The sequence below is a fragment of the Physeter macrocephalus genome, chromosome 14 (assembly GCF_002837175.3).
Source record: "Physeter macrocephalus isolate SW-GA chromosome 14, ASM283717v5, whole genome shotgun sequence".
Taxonomy (NCBI): domain Eukaryota; kingdom Metazoa; phylum Chordata; class Mammalia; order Artiodactyla; family Physeteridae; genus Physeter; species Physeter macrocephalus.
Window position 1 is genome coordinate 83,361,424 of NC_041227.1, and position 12,447 is coordinate 83,373,870.

Genomic DNA, 12,447 nt, shown 5'->3' on the forward strand with positions numbered 1-12,447 from the left:
GAAGAGCCGGAAGAGCTGGGTGTGGGGAAGAAGTGAGCAAGAGTTTTTGCTCATTAAGGTTGCCAAGGGGCCAGGCCAGTTCTGGGCCCAGAGGAATTCAAGGCGTCCCTGCAGAACTGGCCCCGAGCGAACACTAAAGACGCGCGCGCATACACGCACAGGCACACGCGACGCAGGGCTCCTGTCTCTTAGCCCATTTTCTTCTCAAAGGAAGACCCCTTCCCCCTTGCAGCGTGCTCCCCCGCCCCCCCGCCCCGCCTACTTCTCTCCCAGCAGCTACTCCCACACGTGGTCCCTTCTTCAGGGCCCCTGAATGCTGCCCTGTGCTGGGGATGAATGTGAACCCCTGAGTTTGTCCCAAAGTGCAAGCAGATCACCTGTGACGTCCCAAACGTGGGACCAGCTCTCATCAGGAAGCTCGAAGCCCCAGGACAGCTGGCCCAGGCCTTTGCTGGAGAGGATTTAGAGAAGTGGCCTCGGCGGGGAGAAGGGCTGGCAAGGGCGGGAGAACCAGCGAGCAGCCGGGACTCCACAAGTTCCAGGTCTCCCCTTGCGGACGGAGCTCCAGAAGGACCGTCCTGGGATCCATCCGCCCAGGGCCACCGAGAAGTGCACGCAGGCGGACTGCACGATTTCCCTCTGCTTCCCAAATTGTTTCTTATGCGTGACTTGCTTTAATTTGGTTATTTAGTTAGTTATGTAACAAGTGCCCATGAACTCACCGTCCAAAACAAAACAAGCCAAGCCAGACCTATGACAACAACCGACATTTCATCCTAGGGTTCCCTGTATCCCATCACCTTGACCCCCTGCCTTTCTCTTTATATTATTTTAACATTTCTCTATATAATGGAAACATCAAACACATCCAAAGCTAGAGAGACCAGTGAATCCACATGTCCTTCTTGTCCAGATTTTAACGTTTCAAATCATGCCCGACTCTTGTTTTACCCATTTTCTCTGTTTCCACATTCCTTAGGTAGTTGTATTGTATTTATGTGATCCTAAAGGGTATCTATTTTTAGTTTGGTTGTTTTGCATCAAATTAATAAATATATATATAACATATATAAAATGATATATCAAAGAATATCTTGCTCTGTGTAATTTTTTTCAGAGCTACTATTTTCACTTAGTATTGTGTTGGGAAGAATCACCCCAGTTGCCACCTGTCACTGCAGTTTGTCCGCTTGGTTGGTGTATCATGGTACCCTGTATGAATGTACCTTGGTTTGTTTCTCCACCCTCCTGCTGATGGCCATTCAAGTTGTTTCCAGCCTTCTGCTACTGGGAAGAGTGCTCTTATGATTATTCTTTGACGTTCTGGCCGTACCCCTGGTAGAGCTCTAGAAGTGGAAAGGTTTGGCTTCAGGATTAACGGGGGGCTGTTTTCCACCAAAGTACTGCCCCACCCCCAAGACTGTATGAGAGACCCCGCCCCCATCCACGTCCTCTTCTCCTCCCTAATGCTGGTTATTGACAGGCTTATTAATTTTTTCTGATTACTCTGCCAATTAAAGTATTCGGCTGGCCAAAACGTTCGTTCGGGGTTTTCTGTAACATCTTATGGAAAAACCCGGATGACCGTTTTGGCTAAGCCAGTGGGATGTCACTGGGGCCTTAATTTGCATTTCCTCGGTAACTGGTGTCCTAGCTCAGGCTGCCAAACAAACTACCATCGATTAGGGTTTGGACTTGCTAGGGACTTGTCACCCCCCTCCTTCTTTCCTGTCTCCCCCCTTGGGAATGGGACTGTCCATTCTAAGCCCCCCAGTCTGTGGCATTTTGTTATGGCAGCCGACTAGGACAAGCGGAGATGCTGGCTAGCTCTTCACCTGCTCGCTGGCCCGTGCACCTCCTTTTCTGTTAAATGCCTGTTCACCTCTTTTGTCCATTTTCAACTGGGTTGTTGAATTTGTTTTCCACTGTCGCTGTAACACACCCCCACAAACTTGGTGGCTCAAAAGAACATCATTTTATTAAGTTACAGCTCTGGAGCCGGAAGTCTGACATGGGCGTTACTGGGTGAAATCAAGGCGCTGGCGGAGCTGTGCCCCCGCTGCAGGCTCTAGGGGAGAATCTGTTCCTGCCCCTTTCCCAGCGTCTACAGGCACCTGCGTGACTTGGCTCGTGTCCCCCTTCAGCGATCACATCACTCTGACCTCTGATTCCGCCGTCACATCCCTGCTCTCTCTGACCCTCCTGCCTCCCTCGTATAATGACACTGCCCCCGCCCAGAAGTTCCAGCGTCACCTCCCATCTCAAGATCCCTCACTTAGTCGCATCTGCAAAGTCCCCTCTGCCACAGAAGCCAACGTATTCAGCGGTTCTGGGGACTGGGGCGTGGACATCGCGGAGGACCACTGTTCCTTCCGCCTGCCACGCTTGGGCTCTTGCCTTTCTCGTGGCTGATGTGAGGAGGGCCCTGAACAGGACTGCGCAGCAGAGGCCAGTCCCACGCGGAGGCCGGCGCTGGCTGCACCCGCTCCCCACCCTCCCCACCGGCCCTGTAGGTGTCTGGGGAGAGAGCAAAGCCCTGCCACCGCAGACCCTCTGAGCCTCGGGCCACGGACGGTCCATGTTCCCAGGCGCCAGGAGACGTTCCTGCCTCACGTGCCCTGACAGCGCTTCACTTCTTCCCGACATGTTATACTTTTCAAGGCGCTTTCCCATCCACACTCTCCCTTGGCCCTGACGCTGTCACAGGCCGAGTGCAATGGGGTGACTGTGCTGGAAGCTTCCCGTCTCAGTGCTGAGACTAGCATATCTCATGCTCCTAACCCCAACCTGGGGTTCTTCCTAGGATGCTGGGCTTTAGGGGAGAGACCCAGGTGACTTGTGAGGGGACCTGGTTCTAGCCTCCCCTATCAACTGCCACATGGTGAGAGCTGGCAGGGTCATGGGGCAGGGCTTAGAATCACACAGCCTTGGTCTAAGTCCCTGCTCAACCACTTACAGTTGTGTGACCTTGGGCAGGTGGTTTAACCTCTCTGCGCCTTGGTGCCCTCTTCTATAAAAGGCGAATATTGATTTTTTGTACCTGCATTTCAAGGTTATTATGAGGATAAAATGAGATCGTGTGTGACTGGCTTACATAATCCATGACATATACTACACTTCATGAATGCAGATAGAAAGTTTAATAGATGACTACAAAAACAAACAACCTGATTTAAAAATGGGCAAAGGACTTGAACAGACATGTCTCCAAAGAAGATGCATGAATGGGCAATGAAAAGATGCTCGACATCACCAGGCATTAGGGAAATGCAGATCAAAGCCACCATGAGATACCACCTTATGCCCATTAGGATAGCTACTATCAAAAACAAAAACAAAAAATAGGAAGTTTCAGGGAGGATGTGGAGAAACTGGAACCTCTGTGCACTGTTGGTGGGAATGTAAAATGGCGCAGCCAACGTAATGGGAAAAAGTATGGTGGTTCCTCAAAAGATTGAACATAGAACTACCATATGATCCAGCATTCCACTTCCAGGTATATACCCAAAAGAATTAAAAGCAGGGACTTGAACAGATATTTATACACCCATGTCCATAGCAGCATTATTCATAATAGCTGAAAGGTGGAAGCAACCCAGGTGTCCACTGATGAAGGAACGGCTAAACAAACTGTGGTCTATACATACAATGCAATATTATTCAGCCTTAAACAAGAAGGAGATTTTAACAAAACAGAAGCAGAGTCATAGAAACAGAGAACAAACAAGTGGTTGCCAGAGGGGAGGGGGTGGAGGGAGGAGAGATATAGGTGAGGGAGATTAAGAGGTACAAAGTTTCAGTTGCAAAATAAATGAGTCAAGGGTAGGAAATGTACGGTGTGGGGAAAAGAGTCAATAATTATGCAATGTCTGTATTGTGACAGATGGTAAGTAGACTTATTGTGGTGATCATTTTTAAATGTACAGAAATATCTGATCACTATGTTGTGGAACAGGAACTAACATAGCGTTGCAGGTCAATTATACCTCAAAAACAAACAAATAAACTCATAGAAAAAGAGATCAGAGTCGTGGTTACCAGAGGCAGGGGGAGGGAGGGAAAGGGGAATTGGATGAAAGCTGTCAAAAGGTAAAAACTTCCAGTTATAAGATAAATAAATGCTAGGGATTCATGCACAACATGATCAAGATAACTAACCCTGCTGTGTGTTAGACAGGAAAGTTATTCAGAGAGTAAACCCTAAGAGCTCTCATCACAGGAAAACTTGTTTCCATTTCTTTAATTTTGTATCTCTATGAGATGATGGATGTTCACTAAACTTACTGTGACAATCACTCCACGATGTGTGCGAGTCAAATCCTTATGCTGTGCACCTTAAACTGACCAGCGCTGTGTGTCAATTATATCTCAATAAAGCTGGAAGACAACAAAGAAGGAAATTCTGATACAGGCTAAACCATGGATGGACCTTGAGGACGTTAGGCTGAGTGAAATAAGCCAGACACGAAAAGACTATACGATTCCACACACATTAGGTCCCTAGAGTCGGCCACTTCAGAGACAGAAAGCAGAAGGGTAGTTCCAGGGGCTGGGAAGGAGGGGGATGGGAGAATTAGCGTGTAATGGATACAGAGTTTCAGTTCCACAAGAAGAAAAAGCTCTACAGATGGATGCGCCATAATCTACTTAAAATGCCACTGAACTGTATAGTTAAAACTGGCCAAGATGGTAAATTTTAAGTTCTGTGAATTTTATCACAATTTAAACAAAACTAGACAGACACAGGAGTTTTGTCACATTCAGGACAGTGCATGCCTTAAGACTGTTCTGGAACCCAAGGGTTTACACAGTCCAGAACATGGCGTAAGCACCACAGCACCTCAGCAGCTGGTGTGGCCTGCGTGGCCTTTCTGGATACGGGAGGGCACCGATGAGTGTCCACCTCTCACCCTCCGTCAAGCTTGCGTGCTGGGGCTGCGTCCAGGGCCCCCGGTGTAGAGCGCTCCATGTAAGGGCACCAATGGGTCTCCACCTCTTGCAGAACTTCCTTCCAAAACAGAGCCCCTGTCGGGGCTACCCTGGTGGCGCAGTGGTTGAGAATCCACCCACGAAGCCAGGGAACACGGGTTTGAGCCCTGGTCCGGGAAAATCCCACATGCCATGGAACAACTAAGCCCGTGCGCCACAACTACTGAGCCTGCGCTCTAGAGCCCGCGAGCCACAACTACTGAGCCCGTGAGCCACAACCACTGAAGCCCGTGCACCTAGAGCCCAGGCTCTGCAACAAGAGAAGCCACCGCAGGGAGAAGCCCACACACCGCAATGAAGAGTAGCCGTGCACCTAGAGCCCAGGCCCCGCAACAAGAGAAGCCACCGCAATGAGAAGCCCGCTCACCGCAGCTACAAAAAGCCCGAGCGCAGCAACAAAGACCCAACACAGCCAAAATAAATAAATAAATAAATAAATAAATTTCTAAAAACAAAGCAAAACAAAAAAGAGCTGTCCCTTCCAAGGACCTGAATAGACATTTTTCCAAAGAAGACATGCAAATGACCAGCAGGTGTGTGTAAAGATGCTCAACATCACTAATCATCAGAGAAATACAAATGAAAGCCATGGAATATCACCTCAACCTGTTAGAACGGTTAGAATGGCCAAAAATAACAGAAAATGGCAAGTGCTGTCAAGGGTGTGGAGACGTTGGAGCCCTTGTGCACTGTTGGTGGGGATGTGAAATGGTGCAGCCGCCATGGAGAACAGTATGGAGGTCCCTCGAAAAACTAAAAATAGAGCTGCCATATGACCCAGCAATTGCCCTTCATGGTATTTACCCAAAAGAATAGAAAAGAGGCTCTCAAAGAAGAGAGATTTGCACTCTCATGTTCAGACCATCATTATTCACAACAGCCAGGAGGCAGAAACAACCTAAATGTCTGTTAATGGCGGGACGGATAAAGTAAATGAAACCTACACATGCAGTAGACTATTATTCAGCTTTAAAAAAGGAAGAAATCCTGTCATGTGCTTCAACATGAATGAATCTTGAGGACATTCTGCTGAGTGAAATAAGCCAGTCACACAAGGCCAAACACTATATGATTCTACGTATATGAGGTACCTAGAGGGGTCAAACTCATAGAAACAGGAGGTAGAGCAGTGGTGCCGGGGGAGGGGAGAGGGGGAAGTGGGCAGTCGTTGTTTAATGAATATTAGTTTCAGCCCTGCAAGATAAAATGTGCAAGAGATTTGCTGTACAACAATGTATGTATAGTAACAGCACTGTACTATACACTTAAATATTTGTTAAGCAGGCGCATTTCATGGTATTTTTTTAAACCACAAATATTAATAATAAGGCGCTGTCCTTTCCCAGTCTTAGGGCAGCCACGCCCTCCCCTGGGTGCCACCACTGCACTCATCCCATCTAGAACCACCTTCCCTCCCCGCCCCCGTCTGTGGAAACTGAAGCTTAAGGAAGCTTAAGGAAGGACCAAGTCCTTCGTGGAAGCTTCCATCAGGTGCCCCCAATATTCAAAGAAACTGTAACCTGCTCTCCCTGCCCCCCTCCCCAAAGGAGAGCCTAGACTGGCCCTTTTCACAGGAGAAGGAAATTGCCTTTTCCTTCTTCCGAGTTGCCTCTAGTTTGTGGTTTACTTATGCAATCAATGTTTGAGTGTGTGCCGTGTGCTAAGCGCTGTGGTGGGCTGTGGAGACATGACAGTAAACAAGAAGGACAGCACCTTGCCTCAGGGAGTTTACTTCCCAGCAAACACACAAGGTAAATGTCAGAAGGTGTCAAATGCTGTGATGAAAATAAACAGAGGGATATGACAGAGTCATGGAGGTGCCCTGAGGAGGTCCTTCTGAGGAGAGAACGTTTGCCTTGAGACTCAATGTGAGGAGAAGGGGGTCAGGAGGGATGGCATTCCAGGCAGAGGAAACAGTTTGTGCGAAGGTCCTGGGGCAGAAAAGACCTTGGCACATCCGAGGAACACAGGAGGCTGGTGGGGGCCGGGGGAGAGTGGACTGGAGGGAGGTGGGGACGTAGCTGGAACGGGTGTGTGCAGGGCTTCCTGGAGCAAGTAGGCTCAGGAAACTATTAGCTACTAACATGCAAGTAGCTCCACAAAGGACAGCGCCTAAGGACATCCTTGGGCTCTCCCAGGTCTGTAAACTGCCACCTGCATGACTCTAGGTCAGGGCTTCCCAAACTTGGGCATGCACTTGAGCCACCTGGAGGCGGCTTGTGACAATGCACAGGTGGGCCTCATGCCAGAGCGTCTGATTCAGGAGATCTGAGTGGGGCCCAGAATTTGCATGTTTATGAAGTTCCCAGGTTGGACCACTTTGAGAATCGTGCCGTAAGCAAGCTACTGATTCCCTGAGTCTTTTCTTCACCTGTGAAATTGCCCTTCTTTCCTGGTTGATGTTACCATCAAATGAGATAAAGCCCTTTGTAAAGAATAAAAAAGAGGGCTTCCCTGGTGGCGCAGTGCTTGAGAGTCCGCCTGCCGTCTCTGGGGCAGGTCCACCCTGCTGCTTTCACTGTGGTTTGGTTTCCTCAGCCTCTTCCTTTTGTTGCCTAAGCTGATCCCTGTGGAAATTCTGTCTTTGGCAACTCAAGTGCCCCAATCCTTATGACGCACCCGAGGTCACACAGAGCTGGGATCATATCACAATGTATTCTGGGGTTGAGGTTACGCTGAGCAAACCAGGGCCCCTGGCAGTGGGCTTTGACAGTTAGGGGAGGGGGCCCCATGCTAACCCCAGGGCAAAGATTCCCGCCACGGTTGCCTCACTCACAGGTCTCAGCTTCCTAAGGCTCCTAGGGCCAAAATGGGCTTTTGGGGGAATGTCTGTTTTTAGCTGGGATGAGCTAAGCTGCTGTGACAAACAGACCCAAAGATGCTTATTGGCTCAAACACAACAGAAGTTTATTTCTCATTCGCATGCCAGACTGCAGCATGTGCTTTTAGCTGATGGTGGCTCTGTCCCATGGGATGATTCAGGGATCCAGGATCCAAACACGTGGCGCTACCACAGCTTAGCTGTCATCTACATCTTGCCAGCAGTAGGGGACAGACATCACTTCAGGTCACATTCTATTGGTGAGAACCGGTCACACGACCACACTGAACTGCAAAGGAGGCTGGGAAATGCAGTCCATCCTCTCACCTTGCTATAACCCCCATTGCTACAAAGGGAGAAGATTTTGTTGGGCGGAAAAGTTTGACTTTGAGAGGACTAAATGGAGGCGCTCAGGTGTTCTTAATCTTGACACTTGCTGTTTTAACTGGACAGTTCTTTGAGGGTGGGAGGGAGGCTGCCCTGGGCATTGTAGGATGTTTAGCAGCATCCCTGGCCTCTACTCACCTGACGGCTGTGGCATCCCTCCCCCCACTCCCCCGCCGTCCCAGTCATGACATCAAAAATGTCTCCAGGCATTGCCAAAGCCCCTGGGGCACAAAGTCACCACTGATTGAGAATCACTGCTCTAGACACTGAGAGCAATGTCAGAATCTTTGTCAACCAGGGAGGAAATGCAGTGAAATTACCTGCTCTCACTCTGTCACTCGGGAATCTCACGGCGTGGCTGCTGGTCTGTGCTCATGAGGCTGACAAACAGATTAGCTGAGGTGCCGACTTGAAGTTTCACAGAGGAGTGAACCCCAGCCCCGAGACTCCTGAGTGCGTGATGAGAACGATGTTAGGAGATTCTGCAGAAGCCCATCACAGCCGGGGCAGCATGCAGAGAAATGCTCTAAATCTTTCCACCCAATACAAAACCCAAAATGGCACTGGCTTGTTTGCAAAGAACAGGCTTTCTGAATTATTTGGTGCTGATTCCCTGAAATTTTTGTGAGAAATAAGATTTTTTTGATACCTTCTTTAACAGGAGGCCATATTTTTAAGCCCCTGGTGAGTTCTTGCTCTGGATGGACATGGTGAAGTAGGGCGGAACCCTAAGAACATACCTGTTTGCAGGAAATGGGCTGCCCTGGAACATCAGTGAGAATTCCTCGCAGCCTGGTGGAAACCAGAAGTACCGCCATCCAGCAAAGCATTAGGACGTCAGTAGTATGCTCTACCTCCTAGAAACCCGACAGTGCTGTTCTGACCTCGCAGGAAGCAGTTTTCTGGCTAGAGCTGACGGGGATCCCTTCACACTCCACGGGGAACTCTGGGACACGCTTCGGGCTCCGGGCTGTAGGCCCCAACAGCGAGCCTAGGTTTGTGTGTCGCTGCCAGTACAAACGTATTAGTTTCCTGATTCACTGGGAATATGCAAGGCTCTTGAATATTCAATAAAACTGGTTACATAAGTCTTTTTTTTTTTTTTTTTTGTGGTATGCGGGCCTCCCCCTGCTGCGGCCTCTCCCGTTGCGGAGCACAGGCTCCGGACGCGCAGGCCCAGCGGCCACGGCTCACGGGCCCAGCCGCTCCGCGGCACGTGGGATCCCCCCGGACCGGGGCGCGAACCCAGCTCCCCTGCATCGGCAGGCGGACGCGCAACCGCTGCGCCACCAGGGAAGCCCTACATAAGTCTTTTATTTGAACTGAATACGAGGTCATAATCAATAAAGCTCAGTTTGAAACACTGCTGAGAAAAATGAGCAGAGACGTTTTCTCTGCTGCTGGAGTTGCACAAAGCAGCAGGTTTGTGCCAGACTGAGGTTTGTGTGCAAATAGCTAAGCACTCCTTCGGATGATGAGCAATTTGGGTCTGAATCAGCACTCGATGCGCCACAGACCCGTGTGGATCACTCTCTCTGAGCGGGCTTGAAAACACTAGGCTTTTCCGGCTTTTTACCAGCTGCTATTTAGTCTGGAAGTAACAATGGAAAACAGGCTAACCAATCTGGTGTCGTTGAGGGGTGGTTCTCACGAGCCCAGAGCCCTCTGGGGTCTGGCCCTTGCCCCCTTCTCGAGCCCTGGCTGCTGCTGGCCCCAGCCTCCTCATGGCTACCAATGCAGCAGGACAGGACAGGCCCTGCACTGCCCAGATTTCTCTCCCCAGCGAACTCCAGAGCTCGATGACCACTTTGCCGGGTTTCGGGATTCAGGTCACGTGTTACACTTTCCAGAAAGGGCTTCCTGACTTCCACTGGTCTCTCAAGAAGAGCCGACCAGTCACTGCCCAGTGCCCCTCACGCCGTCGACAGGCCTTTATCACCCAGGGCCCTTTAGAGCACTTTACTCCCCACACCGTGTGGATGCCTCGCCCCTGTTCGACCACGAGCTCTGAGGGCAGAGCCCGTGTCTCATTCCTCTTGGGAGCAGCAGTCCTAACACAGGATCTGGAGAAGGTTTGTCCAATAATCATGATTCAACAAAGCACTGAACAGTAACTGCGCAGCAAGTGCAGAGGCTGTCACGTGGCTCTTCTTGCTTTAAAAATTGTGGTAAGAGCCACATGCGCAGAGGCCCGAGGCCCGGTGTCTTCCCGGCCCAGCGCTGGGGCAGCTGCGGCCCGAGAGACGAGGGAGGGGCAGGAAACGAGCCCATCTCAATAATTAGTGCGACACAGAAAACCTGATGCCACCTCTCTGGATTGTCCCAAACCAGTTACTTGCCCAGCTGTACTGTGGACTGACCGCTCCAGCCTCTGCGCAAACCAAGATTTGCCTAACAATGGCTCGTCCAAGTTCAAATACAGCTGGGCTTCTGGAAGCTTTTTGCAAAAGCCAAGCACACAGTCCTCATGTCAGGGGCTGGCGTCAGTGCTGAGAGTGGGGTTCCGACTTTCAGAGGAGCCGAAGGTTACTGGAGAAAATGGCAAGCTCAGGCCCTGGCCACGCCTCAGGCCTCTGCCTGAAACCCACCCCAGGTGTGGGAGTTCTACCACTAGCGGCGGGAAGTGGTGCAGAGCAAGGAGCCCAACGCCAGGCACCTGGTCATCACCGAGCGTGAGGCCTGGCCGCACTGGCAGGGCCAACGGGTTGTGGTCATCACCCAGAACATCACTGAGCTGCACCACAAGGCTGGCACCAAGAACCTTCTGGAAATCCATGGTAGCTTATTTAAAACTCGATGTACCTCGTGTGGAGTTGTGGCCGAGAATGACAAGAGTCCAATTTGTCCAGTTTTATCAGGAAAAGGGGCTCCAGAACCTGCAACTCAAGATGCCAGAATCCCAGTGGAGAAACTTCGCCGGTGTGAAGAGGCAGGATGTGTGGGCCTGCTGCGACCTCACGGGGGGTGGTCTGGAGAAAACCTGGACGCTGCCATCCTGGAGGAGGCTGCCAGGGAGCTGGCCCTCTGAGACTTGTGTCTGGTGGTGGGAACGTCCTCTGTGGTCTAGCCTGCCGCCATGTTTGCCCCCCACGTGTCTGCCCAGGGAGTAGAAGTGGTCGAATTTAACATGGGAACCACCCCAGCCATGAACAGGTTCACGATTCATTTCCAGGGGCCGTGTGGGACGACCTTCCTGAAGCCCTCGCTCCTCCTAAAACTGAAACTGTTTCTTAATTGCCCTGAGGAAGGAGGAAATCACAGCACATCCAAATACCAGGCCACCAACAGGAGAAACAGTCTTGTGGATGCTGAGCTGAATACTGAAAGGTCTGAAAATATCATCTGGAATCCAAACTGCTGATAAGTGATGGGGACTTCGAAGCAACAGTAGTCAACATGTTGAGAAGGAGAAGTCACAGAATTTCTCAAGTCAATTCACGTTATTTGATTTGAGCCTAAACATAAGATACCTCTGATGTGTTCGGTTGGTTACCGGGCGGGAAACAACTTTGTAATTAGATTGTCTAAAAGAAGTAATTATCCCGATCGTATTTTTGCTATTTGGGCAAAGATGGAAGTAGAGGGGTAAAACCCTGGTATTTGTGATTTCTGCGCAAGGGTTGGTGGAAAATAAAATCCCTTTCTAGAGCACACACACACAAAATTGTGGTAAGATACACATAACATAAAATTTACCATCTTCACCATTTTTAAGTGTACAGCTCAGAAGTGTTAAGTACATTCACAGTGTTGTGCAACCAACTATCACGCATCTCCAGAACTTTTCCATCTTCCCAAACTGAAAGTCTACCCACTAAGCACTAACTCCCCGCTCCCCCTCCCCCAGCCCCCGGCACCCACCCTTCTACTTTCTGTCTCTATGAATTTAACAGATCCACATTTGAGGGACCTCACATAAGTGGAATCATACACTATTTTTCCTTTCGTGTCTGGCTTATTTCACATTATGTGTCCGTAAGATTCATCCACGTTGCAGCATGTGTCAAAATTTCCTTCCTTTTTAAGACTAGGTAATATTGCATTTTGTGGACAGACCAGATTTTGTTTATTTACTCGTCTGTCGATGGACACCTGGTTTGGTTCCACCTCTTGGCTACTGTGAATAATGCTGCTGTAAACGTGGAAGTACAAATACCTGTCCGAGTCCCTGCTTTCAGTTCTTTCGAGTATATACCCAGATTGCTGGATTATATGGTGATTCTGTGTTTATTAATTTTTGGAGGAACATA

General features: G+C 49.8%; 1 pseudogene; it reads left to right on the forward strand.

Annotated features, from left to right (window-relative positions):
- The first annotated feature begins 10,498 nt into the window (after positions 1-10,498).
- LOC112066004 (NAD-dependent protein deacylase sirtuin-5, mitochondrial-like) lies at positions 10,499-11,431 on the forward strand (annotated as a pseudogene).
- The last annotated feature ends 1,016 nt before the right edge of the window (positions 11,432-12,447 follow it).